At 32.3% G+C, this 18,086-nt stretch overlaps 1 long non-coding RNA gene across 1 annotated transcript in view; it reads left to right on the top strand.

The window, feature by feature from the left end:
• Positions 1-16,506: 16,506 nt before the first annotated feature.
• Positions 16,507-18,086, top strand: part of LOC124354500 — a 151,851-nt gene continuing 150,271 nt past the window's right edge. The window contains exon 1 of the long non-coding RNA XR_006921688.1: positions 16,507-16,542. This is a non-coding gene — a long non-coding RNA (uncharacterized LOC124354500). The remainder of the gene's footprint in view (positions 16,543-18,086) is intronic.

Genomic DNA, 18,086 nt, shown 5'->3' with positions numbered 1-18,086 from the left:
AATAAATTTTCTTGTTCATGTATGTGTTTTTGTACTTCTCTGCTTTTTTGTGTCTGCTATCATATCCTGAAGTTGTGCCAACCTTTATCGAAACATCATGTATGTAATATATATTTAAATTTTTTGCACAGAGTTCTGTAAATAATATAATCAAAGATAATATTCAATAACATGATATCGTAAATTTATGTGTTATTTCGATTTGATAGTAAAATATCAATACATATTTTGCGCTTAACCATCATAAAGAAAGTATGGAAATATTAATAGAGGGAACGTAAGTTAATTTTTTTATTTTTAGGCATTCTGTTTTAAAGTAGGTTAGCTGTGGGAAAGATTTATTCGTTATGTACTTACCGTTTAAAATCTAAGATGAATGGCAGCTCGGCTTGTGAACATTGCTACCCCTACCACAAGACAGAGACGTTGTTAGACAAGAAGACGCCTGCAGTTGCTGGTCTGATGCATGTGAGACACACAAGAAGGACTATATATGGGATCCATGTGTCATAACCGTCTGGTCAGGACACCACCTCCCCCACCACAATTAATTTTGCAGCCCGGCCAGTAATAACTGTTATTCATGCCTATTTCTTTACACTTAAAACACATTTATCCTCTCAAAATTGTACTTTTGAAAAGAAATGTAGTAAGCATAAGTGAGTTAAATTGTTAAAAAAAGTTAATCAACAATTTTAAATTCATAAAATGCAGTTAATCAAGAAATATATTATGGTAAAATAAATGTATCATTAAGGTAACATTAGGGTAAACGTTGGGTATCATTTAGTTTGCTCTTCGTCACGAACGTTGTAAGTATACTCTTTGGCTTTGTACAAGAATTGAGATTCGAGCTCTGGGGATACATTTTAATACAATAACTGGAATAAATCTAAAGTACAAATACTAAAGTAAACGATTATTATTTTTAAATTGCTCAGTTATTAGACAGTATTACACCTTCGAATCAAACACAACAAAACTGAACATTTAACACTTTTTTTAGTAAGGCATACATTCTGTAAAACGTTAAAAGCAAAAATGTTTAAATATAAATTATAATTATTTTTATATCAACATAACCGTTACATTGCATTTTTAACCCTGGATGAATGACTTAAAATGAAAGTTTGTATATGACAAAACACTTAATAAAGATGATTGTGGATGTTATAATTTATTCTTGATATTTGGACACCCATCGAGGACAGATAAATTATTCCAAAATGCCCTTGAACACGCCACAAAGTAAGTCCCATTGAGCTAGAAATATATCAACATTTTTATTGCTCAACCTTTCAGCTACAAAACGATCATTGGAAAACTGGGTTTATACTTCATATGACCAAATCATAACCTATTCAATCTTATATTTCAGTAAATATTATTTTAATAAGCCAAAATCCAGTTGAAGAAACTGACTGAAGGGTGACATGGCGATGATGACAGGCTGAACCGAATTAGGAGGGTTCACCATTGGCTGGAGTGCTGAGGTCGGCGATGACTGTATAAAACATCTCATCTACCCGTGGTCAGAACCCGCGAAATTCTCTTGCTGCTCTTCCACTTGAATGAATTTTTCTAATCTTGTGATTTGAACTTTCTCAGTTCTTCGAAGTTTCGCTTTAATACATTGTATTCATAATAATATGCAACGTTTTCAATATATAACACCCCTCCTGGTTTTGATTGTCTTTTAACACATTGAATGTGGTGAACGATCAACTTCAACTTCAAAGGGATAGTTTAGAACCAAATTCCAAAACTAATTGAAACTAACGTAATTTTGAAATTGAAAATCACCTAATTTTCAAATGTAGTCAACGATACGATCTACAGTAAAAATATGACAATCTCTACCCCTTCTTTTTATTTTCTTCGTTGTTCAATCCTACAAATATTATACCTAACTGTTGATGAAAAATTCGTTTTTGAAACTCGACATAGAAACATGATTACTTATCTTTCTGTTACGTATTGAATTTACATGTAACCTTAATGAAATATTTTACATAGAACTAAGAGAATTACGACTTACTATTTGGATGATAGGCTATTTGTAACATTTGTTTCACTCTCTGAATGAAGGATAACAATCAACTGCTGTCTAAACTTAAACTTTAACTATTCGATTAAGGTTCAGGGCATTTTAATATTTTTCAGATGCCATTACTTTATCAATAGGTAGTTTTGTATACCATTTTAAAAATATATGCCCATGATGTTCCTATTACTCAGTAGGTAATTGCGGGTAAAGTCATGGGCAAGTGCTAGTTAATTATAATAATGTATTAGTAAAATTAAGTAAATGTAAAAGCAGGGTGAATCCAATTTACATTCTACTGTTTGTTGCCAGCTATTCATTGACTGATGTATTGATAATGGGATGTGGTCAGCTCTAATCCTAATGACTCGTTCCCTCTAATCCCTGCTACATATACAACCTCACTCCACAGGCTTTGGAATTGGATATACAGTTTTCAATTATATATTTGTAATGGTTTTTTTCGTTTAAGTTTTATATATGGATGTTTATATGGCTTAATATTTTTAACGCAAACGTAGCAAAGATCTGTTTACTATTTAGTTTAATTATCAGTAAAGATTCATTTAGAACAAATACAATTTTCCGATATAAAAAGTGTTGCTTTTAATTGATTATTTAGTTGAATAAGTGAAACATGCTTATATTCGTATAACACGCAAACATATACAAATGTTTAACCACGTCCATCCTGAGCTGTTTGTTTCTAGACCACTACAGACTGGTTAGTAAGAACATTTTGTATTATAGCTTTATTGACTACACGTGGTAACATAATAAATATTGTAAAAATTAAAATTTCAATGTATGCTATTTGGCAGTGCCATGAAGATATCCTGACTGATATCGTAACTATCCAGTCGAAACTAATCACGGGATTGGTTTTTATAAATGACAGCGAAATTGCAGGTGGGCAACAAGGGGCTAGTATTTATAATTGAAAGAGATAACATTCACGACTGAGTAACCTCCTGACTTGCAGCAAAACTATTTGACATGTAGCTTAACTGGTCGTCTGATAGCGTAACTGCGCAGTTTGATCAATAAAGCTTAACTGTTCAACTCACAACTTATCCACCACCCTGTCAGCGTATCTGCTTTTATTGGCCACAGGAAGGGGACGGTTTTGATGACACACAGCGTAACTGCCCGACTTACAGCATAGCTGTTCGACTACGATCTTAAATGCCCTAAATGTAACCTCAAAGTGCAACTAGAAAGTTAACTGACACTCTAGCAGCGTTACTAGAGACGCGTACAGTGTGAATGACTGACAACGTAATTTTCCCACTTACACATTGGATTGACAAGACACGGCAACTTCCCTCTAGGGAATTTAACTGTCTGAGTTGAAGGCAAGTACTTTCTATATAATTTTTGGTCTCGTACGTACTTCCCTCGTCTCATGTGGAAGAGTTTAAGTACATGATATCTTGATAGTATGATTCTTTAAAGTCACACGACAAAAAATTGTAAGCGACACAACAAGTTATTCTCACCTTGATAAGATAACATTCTACTAAGTAAGGCTTGATTACCACATATAGAAAAAGCCTCAGTTTATCCAATGGTCTTAGCACAAAGCATGCTTGGTGAACAATACTTGGAATATGTATTGATAGTCTTACTTTTATCAGTTCTAACATCATCCAAAACCATAAAAAATTTCTTAAAAAAAGGCATAACTACATAGGTACTCCGATGAGGAAAACAAACTGAAGTGAATACTTTTACCACGGTCCTTTATTTCACGACCATGTAAAAATTTAGAGTACTAAGATTGTCCAATATAGTACAGCGCTTTAATGATGACTAGGACGACACAAATTGTGAATCTTCGACTTAGGCAAAGAAGGAAGAATAAGACAGTTTTCGCGAAGTATTATATATAAATAATTAAATTATGACGCGGAGGAGCCAGGCAGTCCGCCAGAGGAATGTCCTTTACCTCTAATGTACTTACGGAGCAATGTTCTCAATCCTTTGTCTGTTGACAAATTCCTTAAAGACAAAAACTTATCCTTTATGTGACTGTTGCGCGTAATCTATGTTATCTGAATTTGGTTACAAAAAGAAGGAAAACAGCAATCCATTAAATAAGATAAGAAGCTATGCGACAGTATTAACCAAAGCTGATATCTTTATTTAATACTCTCTTTATATTGTGTTTAGGAGTTGAAAATTGCCTCCCCACCCACCCTAAACACACATTGCTTGTTAGGCACGTGCTACTAATGCAAAAAGGTTTACTTTTAAGTGGTTATAGTTGTAGTGAACTCATAATATGTGTTAACAGATAAATAAATCAAATTATTATCGTTGTATAGTGTAATAATAATAATAATGTTGAGAAGGCAATTTCCCCGGAGAAGATAATTTTCTCAGAAAAGACCATTTCCATGCCCTGGTATACTGCTGTGAGCCACTTTAAAAAATCAACATATATTTACATTGAATTTACATCAATAAAAATAAACCAAATACATAAAAAATCATATTTTAAACGCTAAGTTGAAAACAAGTGTAAAGTGTGTTAGTTACTTAGGCGAACAGTTACTGGGTTTCACGCTATAAATGTAAGCCTACAACTAATTGGGTTTACATACGAGCGGCTTACACATTACAGCCTTATCATGGGATCTCGCATTACTTGGGAACTTTCCCACCTTCGTGTTCGTATGGTCAACTGCCTCACTTACATTTTCGTACTTTGCTCTGTGTGGTTACTTTGTGGAGGTAAATATTTCTATTTGATACGTTATAGTTAAAGCTGTCAATGAATATTTAATTTCTAATTGTCAATTTCATTACTGAGTACTATGAGGTGGAGGGAACAGATGTCGGATTTTATTATTTAAATACTTTAGATTGAGAGTATTATAAATGAATATATCTTTTTAAAATAGATTTTTGGCCATCTTTAGTTTATGTTTCTAGGGCACAAGACAATATGTGTACTATATGTATGTCTAGTAGATGAAAAATCTGGTAGAACGCATGTTGCCTGAAAAAGTCAGATTATAGAAACATAATTAGTATTTGAATTTATTCACACTAATTAATTACTTAAGCGGCATGTAAATACATAATATGTTCATATATTATTATGAAATATTTAAAGCGTTATCTTTAAACGTAAAAAAACAGAATAAAAGCCAATATAGTATGTTAATAAAAATCGTTATACTTTCTTTTTTGGGCATGCTAAATTATTATTTTAGTAGTATATATTATGAAACAATCAATAGAAAAACTTTTGAAAAATTAAAAAATGGGACGTCTTTAGTTAAATTTCCAAAGAAATGTAAGAAGCTCTTAATATTTTCAGAATATAAATGAAACGTGACTAGTTTGCTTACATTACTTATGATCTTCACTCATATTTCTTCTAATTTTTTAAAATATTTTATAAAGTGTTATACAACCACTATGTTTAAGATATAAGTGCTTTAGTTGACTTGGAGATAATACAGTAACATATATGTAAGTGTTCCTCTAATTTGGTTAATAGTTGACAGTTCAATATATCCTTGTGAACATTTTAATGGTTACCATCTTGGAACCTTAGAATAAATAAAATATGTTTAGAGTGAAATCTGTTCTACGTTAAATAACGTTTCCAACAAATTTTCAACGATAATCTGTATTATGTAACAACCAAGATAAGATTCACTACACATATAGTTGAATGGGAGCTTGCTGGGGGACTTACAGATGCTTGATTGTGATGTCTTTGACTCATGACAAGCTTTAGAAAATTATGTCAAGGAGAATTGTGACTATGAAAAAACGATAAATCAATATATAATCATATTAATTCATAAAGTAGTTAGTTAGTGTGAAAATAATACAAATAATCATACTGTACTGTGTTAAAGATAGGAATTTTGAAAATTCTTTACTGCATTAACTAAATTTAGAGACTACTTTGGTAATTGATAAAGCAATAAAGAACGAACGATTCCATTATTAGGCATTATTTATTTTGAAGTGTAATATAGTAATATCATAATGTTTTGGAAGCCTAAGAGTTTATCACTGCAATAATCAAACACGTTGTGAAAATATTCAGCCTCCTTCGCCACTTCATTACCGCACCATGCCTCCATTGCTGGGCACCCAATTTATTGACGTGCCCAGAGATTTATTACATGCACACTATTGTGGTTAGTTAAGTACTGCACAGTTTATTACTTCATTTTAACCTCCATTTTAATCAATTTATTGGAACGTGAATTTTATAATAGGTCACGAGTAACATTTTTGTCTTGAAATAAAATTACGATTCGTGGTACTTGTCTCTCAATTAAAAGTGATGTATTGTGTATTATAGTTGTTTATTATAATGTTACATTCTTATTTTACATATTATTTTCAGTTTTAAGGCAGAATTCAATGAACGAGTGATTTCATTGTTTGCTAAATTCGTGATATAAGATGTAGCAGAAGTGATATGTGTGATAAGGCTTCACGGAGATTCGGTAATATTTCTGCGAAATGACCCAGAGAACATAATACGACAGAAATGGAAACATTCCAGCTCTGGAGGGCCTGTTTCGCTGACGCTCAGCCAATGATTAGTGGGGGTGTGAGGAATACATGGGTTTCTTTTCGGTGTCACAATTCTTCCGTGGCTACTGGTGAGCTACCAGAGAATGGTATGGATGAGCTATTGTTTAAATTGAGCACTTAAAAAATATGTTTGAAGAAAAATCTTTAATATTTGAGGTATTTGGTAAAATTAAACTAAAAAGTAGACTTAAAAATCGTGCGGAAATATAAAATTTATCAAAGTAATTATGAACAAACTACAGATTGGTGGACATGTCTGTGTTGAATATCATATTAATTAATATTTTAATCACTTATATCTTAATAGAGCAGGATTATCTTCACATTTAGAATCGCTCATCTTGTTCCACAGTCCGAGATAATTTTAGATGTACTATTATATCGTAATCTATTAAGAGCTATATATAAATAGACAATATTTGACTATAAAATTTCATTCAGGGTCCGGCCATAAACCTGTTACATAAATGTTACATGTGACTACCCATCTACACGTAGATAATTAATAATATCTGGCTCATGTGGAATCAGTGAATGTAACAAATGACACTTTGTTAACGTATTTAAAAATCTAAAACAACTCTGACATTCAAGTTTGTACCGTTAGTTAGTTCCATTTTATATTATCCAATACAATAAGTTTTACTTTCCAATAAAATTTAGAAATTTTTATCTTAGCATAACAGTTACCAAAACATTTTATTTCAGTGTTATTTGCAGCAAACATTCTATCATCTGACTTCATTAATTTAGAAACATTTTTATTCAACAATAGGCTATCATAAAATTCTTTACTAATTATATCTCTTGTAGCACCAGTGTCTAATAAGCAGTTTGTTTTTAAATTTTTACCCACTATAGCTTCAATTAAAGGCATATTGTTACACTGTTTTACATTTAGTCTTAGATTAGGTTTTATATAGTTTAATTTACTCCAATTTTTAATTACCTTAGCATAGACTTTCATAAAATAGCGTTTTTCTTTTCTTACTGCATTGCTATTTATAAAATTATTATTCTTAGACTTATGAAACCGGGGAGGGGTATTTTTAGGTGTTGTGTGTAATACCACTCCCCTACCAACTAGTTTTTTGGCTTCCTAAAACAATTTTTTGCCAAGTGACCAGGCCTATTACAATTGAAACATAACTTTGGGTTTTTTACAGTAGGTCTACTTTTTCTAGGTTCAACATGTGGTGGACACATGTTGTTAACATATGTCCTACTTAAATTGCCCCTTAAGTTATCATTAAAGGTTATGTTGTTACTAGCTACACACAATATTTCCAAATCTATAAAACAAATGGGATTGTTTTCAAAAATTAACTTATTCCTATCTGTAGGTTTAATACCTCTTTTTATACAAGTTACTTATGTCCCTGTTCACTTATGTTACACAATAAAACTTGACTGAGCTCTTTGATATCATAGATGTATTCATACAGTGGCTCATCAAACCTTTGTGGCCTATAAACTAAATCTAGTCTAAGTCTTTCAATTAGGCCTACAGGGATAAAAGCACTAATTAATTCCCTGTGTAGATAGTTGACATTTGGCATGGCAGACTTACACTGTATTATTTTGGCTAAAAGTGGACCTTTTGCATAACAAGGCAACAATGGTAAAATTTCATTATCTGATAGGCTAGTTTCATATTTTAGTTTTAACAAGTTTTCAAAAAGTTTATAGGCTCAGGTACTACTAAACCATTTGTTACTGTAAAAATTTGTAAATAATGTTCTACAGGGTTGTTTAACTTATTAAACATATTTAAAGTAGACATAGGTTGGCTAATACAATTATTGTTTGCATTATAAATAGGCATTAAAGGCAAAGTGGGGGTACTGGCAGTAGGCTGCGATATTGTTGGTGGTTGTACAGAAGTTCCTATTAGTTCTTTAACTGCCTGTTCCATAGCCTTATCTTGTTCTAATGATTAATTTAAATTGGCTTCTAACACTTTAAGCTGTTCTAGGTTCACTTTAGGTAGCAAGTTTTTAGCTAACTGTTGTTCAACATATAATAGCCTACACTTTAAAGCTGATAAAGTTTAACTATGTACAGCTGGTTGTCTAAAAATAAACGGTTTTTTAAATGTTTATATTTTTCTTGAAATTTAGTGATTTATAAAGGTGAACTATTACTGTTCAATTCACTCCACCCATATTCTAATAAAATCACTTTTTCACTGAGAAGTTGTACTTCCTGATTGTGATCTATTTTTAATAGGCTACTTGCAGTAGGTAAAATACTGTTTCTCAAACACTGTCTTAAGGACTTTCTAAGTTCATTTACTGTACTGTCGCTATTTAATTTAAAACCTCTAGATATCAGTTCAAATACTAACTCATCTTTAGACAAATACTCTATTTTAATGGCAGGCATTGTGGCGTTTTCACCCAGTTTCACCCAGTTGATGGCAGAGTAGGCACATCAATAGCAAATTGCGCAAATCATTATGTGTACCGAATGACGATAACACATGGGAGTGATGACTTCTGAGGTCGTAGTAATAAATACTCGAATTGCAAAGTTTACTTATAAGTACAATTTAATTAATGAAACTTAACAGCACCACTTTTAGTTGGTAAATTAAATGTATGCCTTACCACGTTGCTGCCAATTAGAGTACAAGAACTAAAAATGTATATCTGATAGGTGGGCCTAAAATATCCAATGTTCTATGGAATTATGCCTACGATATTTTACTTTCTAAAACTTTAAGATTTTACTTCCCTTCGCAATATGTAGACTCACAACCCGGGCGTCGGCGTCTTGGCACGAGACATTGAAGCTGTAGTCTAAGAAGGGTTATTTCTAGTCGGTAATTACTAGAAGAGGAGTAGAAGTTATTAAAGTGGTAGCCATCTACTCAAATAATACGTGAGCTCGCCTAAAACAAATTCGCGACGGTATTAGCCATTTAATGAGACAAAAAACTTATCACAACGTGCTCGTCAGAAGGACGACGCCACAACTTGTATCCATTTCAATCAAGCAAGTAAAAGATCTTCAAGGGTAAGTTACTTTACTATTTACAACTTTACTTTACGTTACATTCATAGATAATTGTGAATTAAAGTATATAATCAAAACATGTTGGTAACATCTCTTAGATGAATTAAACATATGCTAGTGTGAAACTGAAAGCCTTTTAGCAGACAGTTATTTGGGTCTTGAGGCATGACTGGAAACTTACAACTAATTAGGTTTATATACGAGCAGCTTACATGTAACAGGGCTATCACGGCACCTCACATTACATGGAGACACGGTAACCTTCCTACTTATCTGGAAAATACTCTCACATACATGTTGGGGTAAAACTAAGGGTCCTTAATCAAACAGTTATTTGGATTCCGAGGTATAACTGTAATCTTACAACTAATTAATGTACATTTTAGTATAAAACTGAAAATTCTTAACCAGACAGTCATCATTTGGGTCTCGGGATATAACTGTAAGCCTACAATTAACTGGGTTAATATACGAGCGGCTTACATATTACAGCCTTATCACTGCTCTTCACATTACTTGGAGACTTAATAACCTTCCTACTCATGTGGAAAATATTTTCATCCACTTGTTCATGTTTTTACTTTGTAAATCAACAGTAATTTAAAATTGGGTTTTTCAAATGTATAAAATGTATGAATTTCATATTTCATTGTTGAATTTTGTTTATGACTTCGACCAGGGCTTCATAATTTTTATAATTTTTATTAATTACTATACAAATTGATTCGTAGAATTTAACAGTAAAGTATACCATAGTACAAATAATGTCATCTGATTTAGATAGTTATTCAAATATTTCAACGTAATCAACGTCACTTATAAATTTTGCAAAATTTGGCAATGACGGGAAGAGTTGACTCAATGACGATATTCCAGTTCACTTCTTGGCGCAGCGTCTACAGTACGACGCTGTCACAGACCTCATTCCTTGAATCATGAGACCACCTCTCCTCGCAGATTGCACTATATTTAGTATTTTATGTATTCTGACGTCAAAACGATGTAAAACGTTCGTTTTATATAGCTTCTTCGTTGCAGACTTTTCTATCTTTTCAGACAAACGTAAATGAAGATTCCAGGAGTCAAGTTTGTGACAGCATCGCATTCCACACGCCAAAAAGTAAGGTGAACTGGAGCTGAACTCAACATTTTCAAGGTATTCTGTTATGGATCAAACTAATATATGGTCAGGTAACTTGAATATATAGGTTTACACTGAATAATAATAAAAAGTAGAGGTCACAGAAGTCCTTCAACAATCTTTAGTAACTAACAAGCATAATTTACAGTATTCAAATTCCAGTTGTGTTTATACCCGTAACACGACGTTTCGTGAACTTATATATATGTCCTCTTCAGGTGGTACGTTCTGGAACACAATGTTAAATGCAAAACACCCATAATCCTGGTATCTTTTTAAATAATCCATCTTCAATAATTAGTTTTACGCAAAAAAAACTGTAGATGCTTGAGTTATTCTCTTAGAACACCACAATTTTACACATGGTCTGTTTAAGGAAAACTATCATAATTCATCATCTTACCACAAATTGATTTAAAGTACGTAGCTATGCGCTAGGTCTATTATGCTGCATAAAGCCCAACACAGATGTACACAGACACAAGTAATGGCTACAGTATCAAATGATACCCTTTGTCACGTGACCCGCCCCAAGCCCTCTCTGATTGGCTCATTAGGTCAGCCTTGTGATGTGTGGTCAACTCTATTAGTCTCGTCTTCCAGTTTAATGGTTCTGTTAGGTTTGACGTCTATTGATAATAGACCCCAAATAATAATAGACAATAGATAATAAATCTAGATATTAGATAATTAGTAAATGCCCATACAGACCAAAGAGCTGTACCTAGGTGGAGTGCAGTAGTATCATACATATTTGGCTGTGCGTTAGCGGAGCCTATGATTCGGGGGACTGGGAAAAAATTCATTTATGTCTATCCGCACAATATTTAAAAAACTATTTGACCTTTTTGATGAAACATTTCTATATAGACGCTATATAAGATCATGGTAAGAGCTAGGTACATAGGTAACAAAAACGTGATTGTATATCCTGTGTTCCTATAAATGAATTAATGAGAACAAGATTTTGGGTGTCATATTTATCAGTTCTTTCAGAAAGTATTATTTAATATATGTTAGGAAGAAACTAAGAAAGTTAGTACCTATATTTTTTAACGCTCGATTAACATGTTCTAAGGAATTGCTCAACATTTTGAACTTTACATACGCTTAGTCTGTTCTAGAAGTTAGTTCAGTAGCATGGAGAGCTGGTTTTAAAACCACATTTTTCGATTTCAAGTTGTTCCAAACAAACAATTGATTGCACTCATCTTTAAACGTTATAACGATCCATCTGATTTCCACTGTAGATAATTTATTGTTCTTAATATTGTTCAGCTTAGAACCTCGAATAAAGATTTAAATATACTAAAGATAAAATATCTATTTCATAAATACAGCCAGAATTACACAACTTGGTTGTTCCTAATTGAAGGTAATCAAATTCCTTTTATACTTAATAGAATAAACATGTCCTATTGCAAAGTATATGCATTGCATACTATATTAAAATTTGTCCCCATTGTTAAAATTAAATGAATTACGCTCACAATTTTTTTTATGAAAACCAAGTGACTGGATATCTATAATGGGCAATACCACAATTGAGCAGATTAAGTCCCCAATGTACGTTTTGAAACAGCTCTGGTATCTGGAGTACCTGCTTTGTTTAGTAATTTTTATTTGCAGACGATTTATGTATACGTTTATGTTTTTTTTAAATTTAATAATCTTTGAGGAACACCTCTAGCTTTTACAAGAGGAGATAAGACATCTGTACTCTATTTATCACTTGCAGCAGCTTGATGAGACTAGACCTTAACCAAATAATAGCACCTACGTTTTAAGACCTGAGACAAATCAAGCAAAAATAATAAGTAGCGCTTATATGTGCCTCTAGCTTTACGCAAATCCTATTTTCGTTGAATCCCCGAGTTCAAAAACAAAAGATTGTGTATTTTTGTAAAATGGTTTTACTTGACCACGCGAAATGGTAAATAATTTCTTTATTTTGATATAATATTGTGTCGCGAAGCTAGGTGGTCTGTTTTTATGAAATACTTAGTTTTAACTAGTTAAAGTCGTGATTCAAGATTCAATTTAACATAAAGTATAACTTGTTTGATAAATAAATATGTGTCTGTGTGTGTGTGTGTGTGTGTGTGTGTGTGTGTGTGTGTGTGTGTGTGTGTGTGTGTGTGTGTGTGTGTGTGTGTGCGTGTGTGTGTGTGCGTGTGTGTGTGTGTGTGTGTGTGTGTGCGCGCGCGCGCGTGTAGCAACATAAAATACAAAAATAAACATAAAACACTGAAACAACACAACTATTTATCACTTTACTAATAATTTAAAATCATAAAGGCCTGAAACAATAACCGAGGTCGTTAACGAACGTTGATGGGTTTGGTGTAAACGGAGTCAACCTGGTCTGTACATGTAACTTTTACAGGCTGTGAAAGCCACAGAATCCATTTATGGGCTATCAACTATTATTGTTGTGTTACAGGCAGTACAATATGCATTTAGCTTTTAGGCTTTAGTGTCTTGCACAGATTCACAGAGAATGTTTTATAACATACATCACATTTTGAATAGATTATTCTAAATTATTTTATACCGTTGCAAATAAATCTTTCACTTGGTATAGTTATTTCTGCGTATATATATATATATATATATATATATATATATATATATATATATATATATATATATATATATATATATAATTAATTCTTGGCTGAGAGTCAGCGAAGCCTACCAATCTTTGGGCTGGATAGACTTGTTTACTGTCTGTCTGTCTACGTGATGCGTGATATCTTGAAAATGAATTAATTACCCGGTAGACTTAAAATATTGCATGTAACTTCATTTATATATTATTAACGCTAAGATTGATGGTGTTGAGTGCCACTCCACAGAATTTAGCTGAGTATTAGTAAAAACTTTAATATCAGTTTTATAGTAACCATGATGGCACCAAGAAAAAAATAGAATAAATAAATTAGCAAATAAGTTGAGTGCAACCATATCGGATTTAATTATCGTCACATTACCACATAATATTACCACATGTAGATTATACATAAAGTTAAACTTTGAGAAAAGCGTAACTAAATTAACAAATATATTATTATAGTAGGTGACAAGATATATTGATAAAGATCATTAGCAGAATTTAAATACTTGATCAATTATTATCTATAATTCGTGGGATTGAAAACTTTTCTCTATCTGTCTGTCCATCTGCCTATCTGTCTGTCTACTCGCAAAATATCTCGAAAACGGACTGGAGATTGTCCACGACACTTCATAGATTTGGTTGAATGTATAAATTTTTACATTGGTATTATGGGAGATCATGATACAACAATAATATAGCAGGATAAAAAAATGTTAAAAAATTAGTATTCGCAAAAGAGAGTTTAAGATGTGACCTATTAACACATCTACCCTTATTATCGTAACATAATGTAATGGCGACTTTGTGTGTAGGATTGTATTATTTAAATACTAATATTAAGTCCAATTTAACAAAAAAGTGTACATGTATTAAGTGGAAAGATATCTAGAATAGAATTACAATTTTGGATTAAAACTGATGTCTACATAGAAAAAAGAATTTGTTCTACAATATAGCATGACCAGCCATGTAATTTAGATGAGCGCCGTTGAAGCCTATTACTCCGTAGGCTGACATAATTTATCTTTTCTGTTGTATGTATACACTTTCTTGGTGTATGATATTGTTTTTTCTATCTGTCAATAATGTCATTTTGGATTGAACCTCGGGGGAGCCCGTTATTCGACACGTGGTTTGGCGTATTCCTGCTCCGTTTAATACTTTACGACAATATTGTTTACGGGCAGACGTTCAAACTAGACACAAAGAATGCAATAATCAAACAACATTTCTACTGTGGAGGTGTAGAAAAATAAGTAATTAACTATTAACTTTATAGCGGATAATTAAGGGGTAGCTCCATAAACTAAGTATAGAAAGGATAAAATTCATCGACACTTGATAAAATGTAAATTTTAACTCGCTGATCTTGACTACTCGCTCTGTCCTACGGTAGCCACTGGGCAGATGCTGACATTTCGTGGCGTATAAGTTTTAGGAGCGTTTACACTGACTCATTGTCGTTGCAATTAACGTTGCAATAGGATAGGTATGAGAAATCGTATCCACCACAATTAAGGTAAACTATGTTGATTGGAGAAGGGGACCAAGAGTGCAACACAAACACTCACGCTGATGACGCTGGACACGACTCATAACTAAAAGAGACTCACAGCAAAAACAAATTGATAAAGGGGATTGTTAGTCCTGCATTGGTCATACATGGTGAGAGCAGAAATAAATAGAAGACAGTAGCTTGGATATCATGAGGATATCGCAGACAGTAGAGGGGCTAGCAGAAGGATGTAGAGGACACTAGCATGGCTATCAGAAGGACATAGAAGACGGTAGCATGGTTATCAGAAGGACATCGAAGACTGTAGCATGGCTATCACAAGGACATAGAAGACAGTAGCGTGGCTATCAGAAGGACATAGAAGACAGTAGCATGGCTATCAGAAGGACATAGAAGACAGTAGCTTGGCTATTAGAAGGACATAGAAGACAGTAACTTGGCTATCAAAAGGACATAAAAGACAGTAGCGTGGCTATCACAAGGACATAGAAGACAGTAGCGTGGTTATCAGAAGGACATGAAGACGGTAGCATGGCTATCAGAAGGACACAGAAGACAGTAGCGTGGCTTTCAGAAGGACACAGAAGACAGTAACGAGGCTATCAGAAGGATGTCGAAGATAGCACCAGTATCGTTCTTACCAAAAAGCTTAGTGGTGAAATTATGGGAAAATGATACATTAATGATAAATTAATTTGAGACTGAAAACAAAATTGCGCAACATTTTGGTTTCTTATCTCTATTGGTTTTTAAGTAAAAAGCAAAAACACATAGAGACAGACATACAGTAAATGGAAAGATATAGACCAACGGTTACATTAAGGTTTTTGCCACTCTTGGTCCATGTTGCAATATCCAAAACTGTGTAGAGAGTTTCATTACACGGTTTTATTAAAAATATTATTAGGTTTATGATTAACATTGTGGAAATAAACGAATTAATTGAAATAAATTCGATTACATATAATTATGTATATATAAAATGTATGCTACGTACATTACCGTACGAGCTGCACAGTGTGTATATATATATATATATATACATTTCAGTATTTTATCACAAATTTGATTATCCTGTTTTTCACTTTTAACTCAAAATTATATTCTTTGCTTGAATGTTAACTTCGAGCAAACGAGGCCTCAATATGCAAGTCGTATTCTTTCAGTCAGGGGTAATTAAATTGATTGGATGTTTTCCATGAATATTCAGTCCACTGCACTTGGCAAGCCTTTGATCAGGCTGGTTACAGTGTTGGGCTACCACTTCTGGAACCTGATACATTAGTCCGCGCTGTCATTTAACAAAATTACGGTCTAACAGAGTGTTTAATATTCTGTTACGACAATTGATCCAATTTATTCGTAAAAATTCCAGATTCTCTTTATGATTTAATTATTATTATATTTTAGAGACGCGGAACCTGTGACAGAATCTGAAAAGGTGTCACAACGGATTAAAGTGTTAGTTAGACAAATATTTAATCAGTACATATCATTGAGCCATTAATTTGCTTATTACTTGTGTATGCCATTTTGAATATGTTACATATTATGAATAATTTTATAAATATAGCTATATCACCTTTCTTTTTGCAGAGAGTTGGTTGATTGAGAATCGATTTTAACCTTGGGTGAGTAATTCCATTTCTGTAAAAAGCCAGATCAAATTGTATATTATTTTAGATAATGTTATTTGTAATCGTAAAAAGTTTACTTTTGCCGCTGTCATGGCCTTCCATTTCCACTAAAAATTGATGAATTAAACCATAAAAAATTGTTACTTGTTTATACTTAAGTCATTACAAGGATCCCAGCCAATAAATTTACAGACAAGCAAATAAATCAGGCGCCCAGCAATATACTGTCTCGTGGGCTAAATGAAGTGATGAAGATAGCAGGACGATTCTCTAAAACCTGAGTTATAGGAGCTTAAATGTGAGCTGCTCTATTTAGTCTGCCACGAGAAATACAAAACAAATGTGTTTTTATTCCAGTTTAGAAAAAACTATAATTTATACTATTGAATACTTAAATAAGGATTAATAATGCAAATACATTTTTGAAAAGAACTTCATAAGTTATTCGAAATTATATCGACATAAAAATTATTATATTAAAATAACAAAAGTTATTAAATTTTTACACAAAAATTATTTTATACCAAATTTTATATATCTTAAATTATGAAATAAACTGGTGTTCCGAACATTTCATATCTTTAAGCGATACAGAGTATCAGTGACATTACTTTCAAGATCTGCAATATGATCTCTTCCTTAAGTGAATAACCAACCTAACACGTAACTACAATCTTGGTAAAACAAAAAACAGTAGCAGTCGTGGGACTGCCGATAGAAGTGAAAACGGAACTATTAAGTTGAGAGTAATTAAAACTATATGCAAAAATTATATGAAATTTTTTATGTTTTATTTATTAGTTACATATGATGGGTTAAACAAATCATGAACAAAATATAAATACAAAGTGGTTGAAAAAATAATTAATATACAATTATCTTAACAATATCTTAATAAAAAAGTACTGTAAGTATTAAAGAATATTATTTTAATGAAAAAAAGTTCAATGCAATCATTATACTTGTTGTAATTGCTCAATATTAATAGTTAGTTAAACATAGAATACAAGTGAGTAAACACCGAGTGAACAACAGTGAGTTGAACACCGTTGTAAATAATACAGTTATTGCTACGGATAAAGTATATAATTGCAATAACAATTAAACCCACAATATTTTTAAAACTAATAAATTAGTTAAATTAACTTGGTTCTTTCGTAAAGGTATTTTTATTGCACAATAAACTAATTTATTGAGTTAATATGGTATCAGTGAGCCAATGCGCCAACTACAGTTCCGGCAGAAACGTTCACTCATCACTTCATACGCTACTACAGGCTAAACTAAACTTCCAATAAAAAAATGATAAATTACAAAAAAAATATTCATCTATTTTCACACAACTTTCTCGCTGACAAATTTTGTCTGACCAAAAAATAAAAAAAATCCTCGCTTACTACTTTTTTCTTGTCATTGTAAACGCTATGTAAAATGTAAACAATAATCAAAATGATTTCGAAATTTTTTTAATATTTAAAAATGTAACCAATAGATTGCCAATATTAAGAGCTTTAATTTGACGCATCTTACAGAATTGT

The sequence above is a fragment of the Homalodisca vitripennis genome, chromosome 2 (genome assembly GCF_021130785.1).
Source record: "Homalodisca vitripennis isolate AUS2020 chromosome 2, UT_GWSS_2.1, whole genome shotgun sequence".
NCBI lineage: Eukaryota > Metazoa > Arthropoda > Insecta > Hemiptera > Cicadellidae > Homalodisca > Homalodisca vitripennis.
This window is presented reverse-complemented; position numbering and strand designations above follow the sequence as displayed.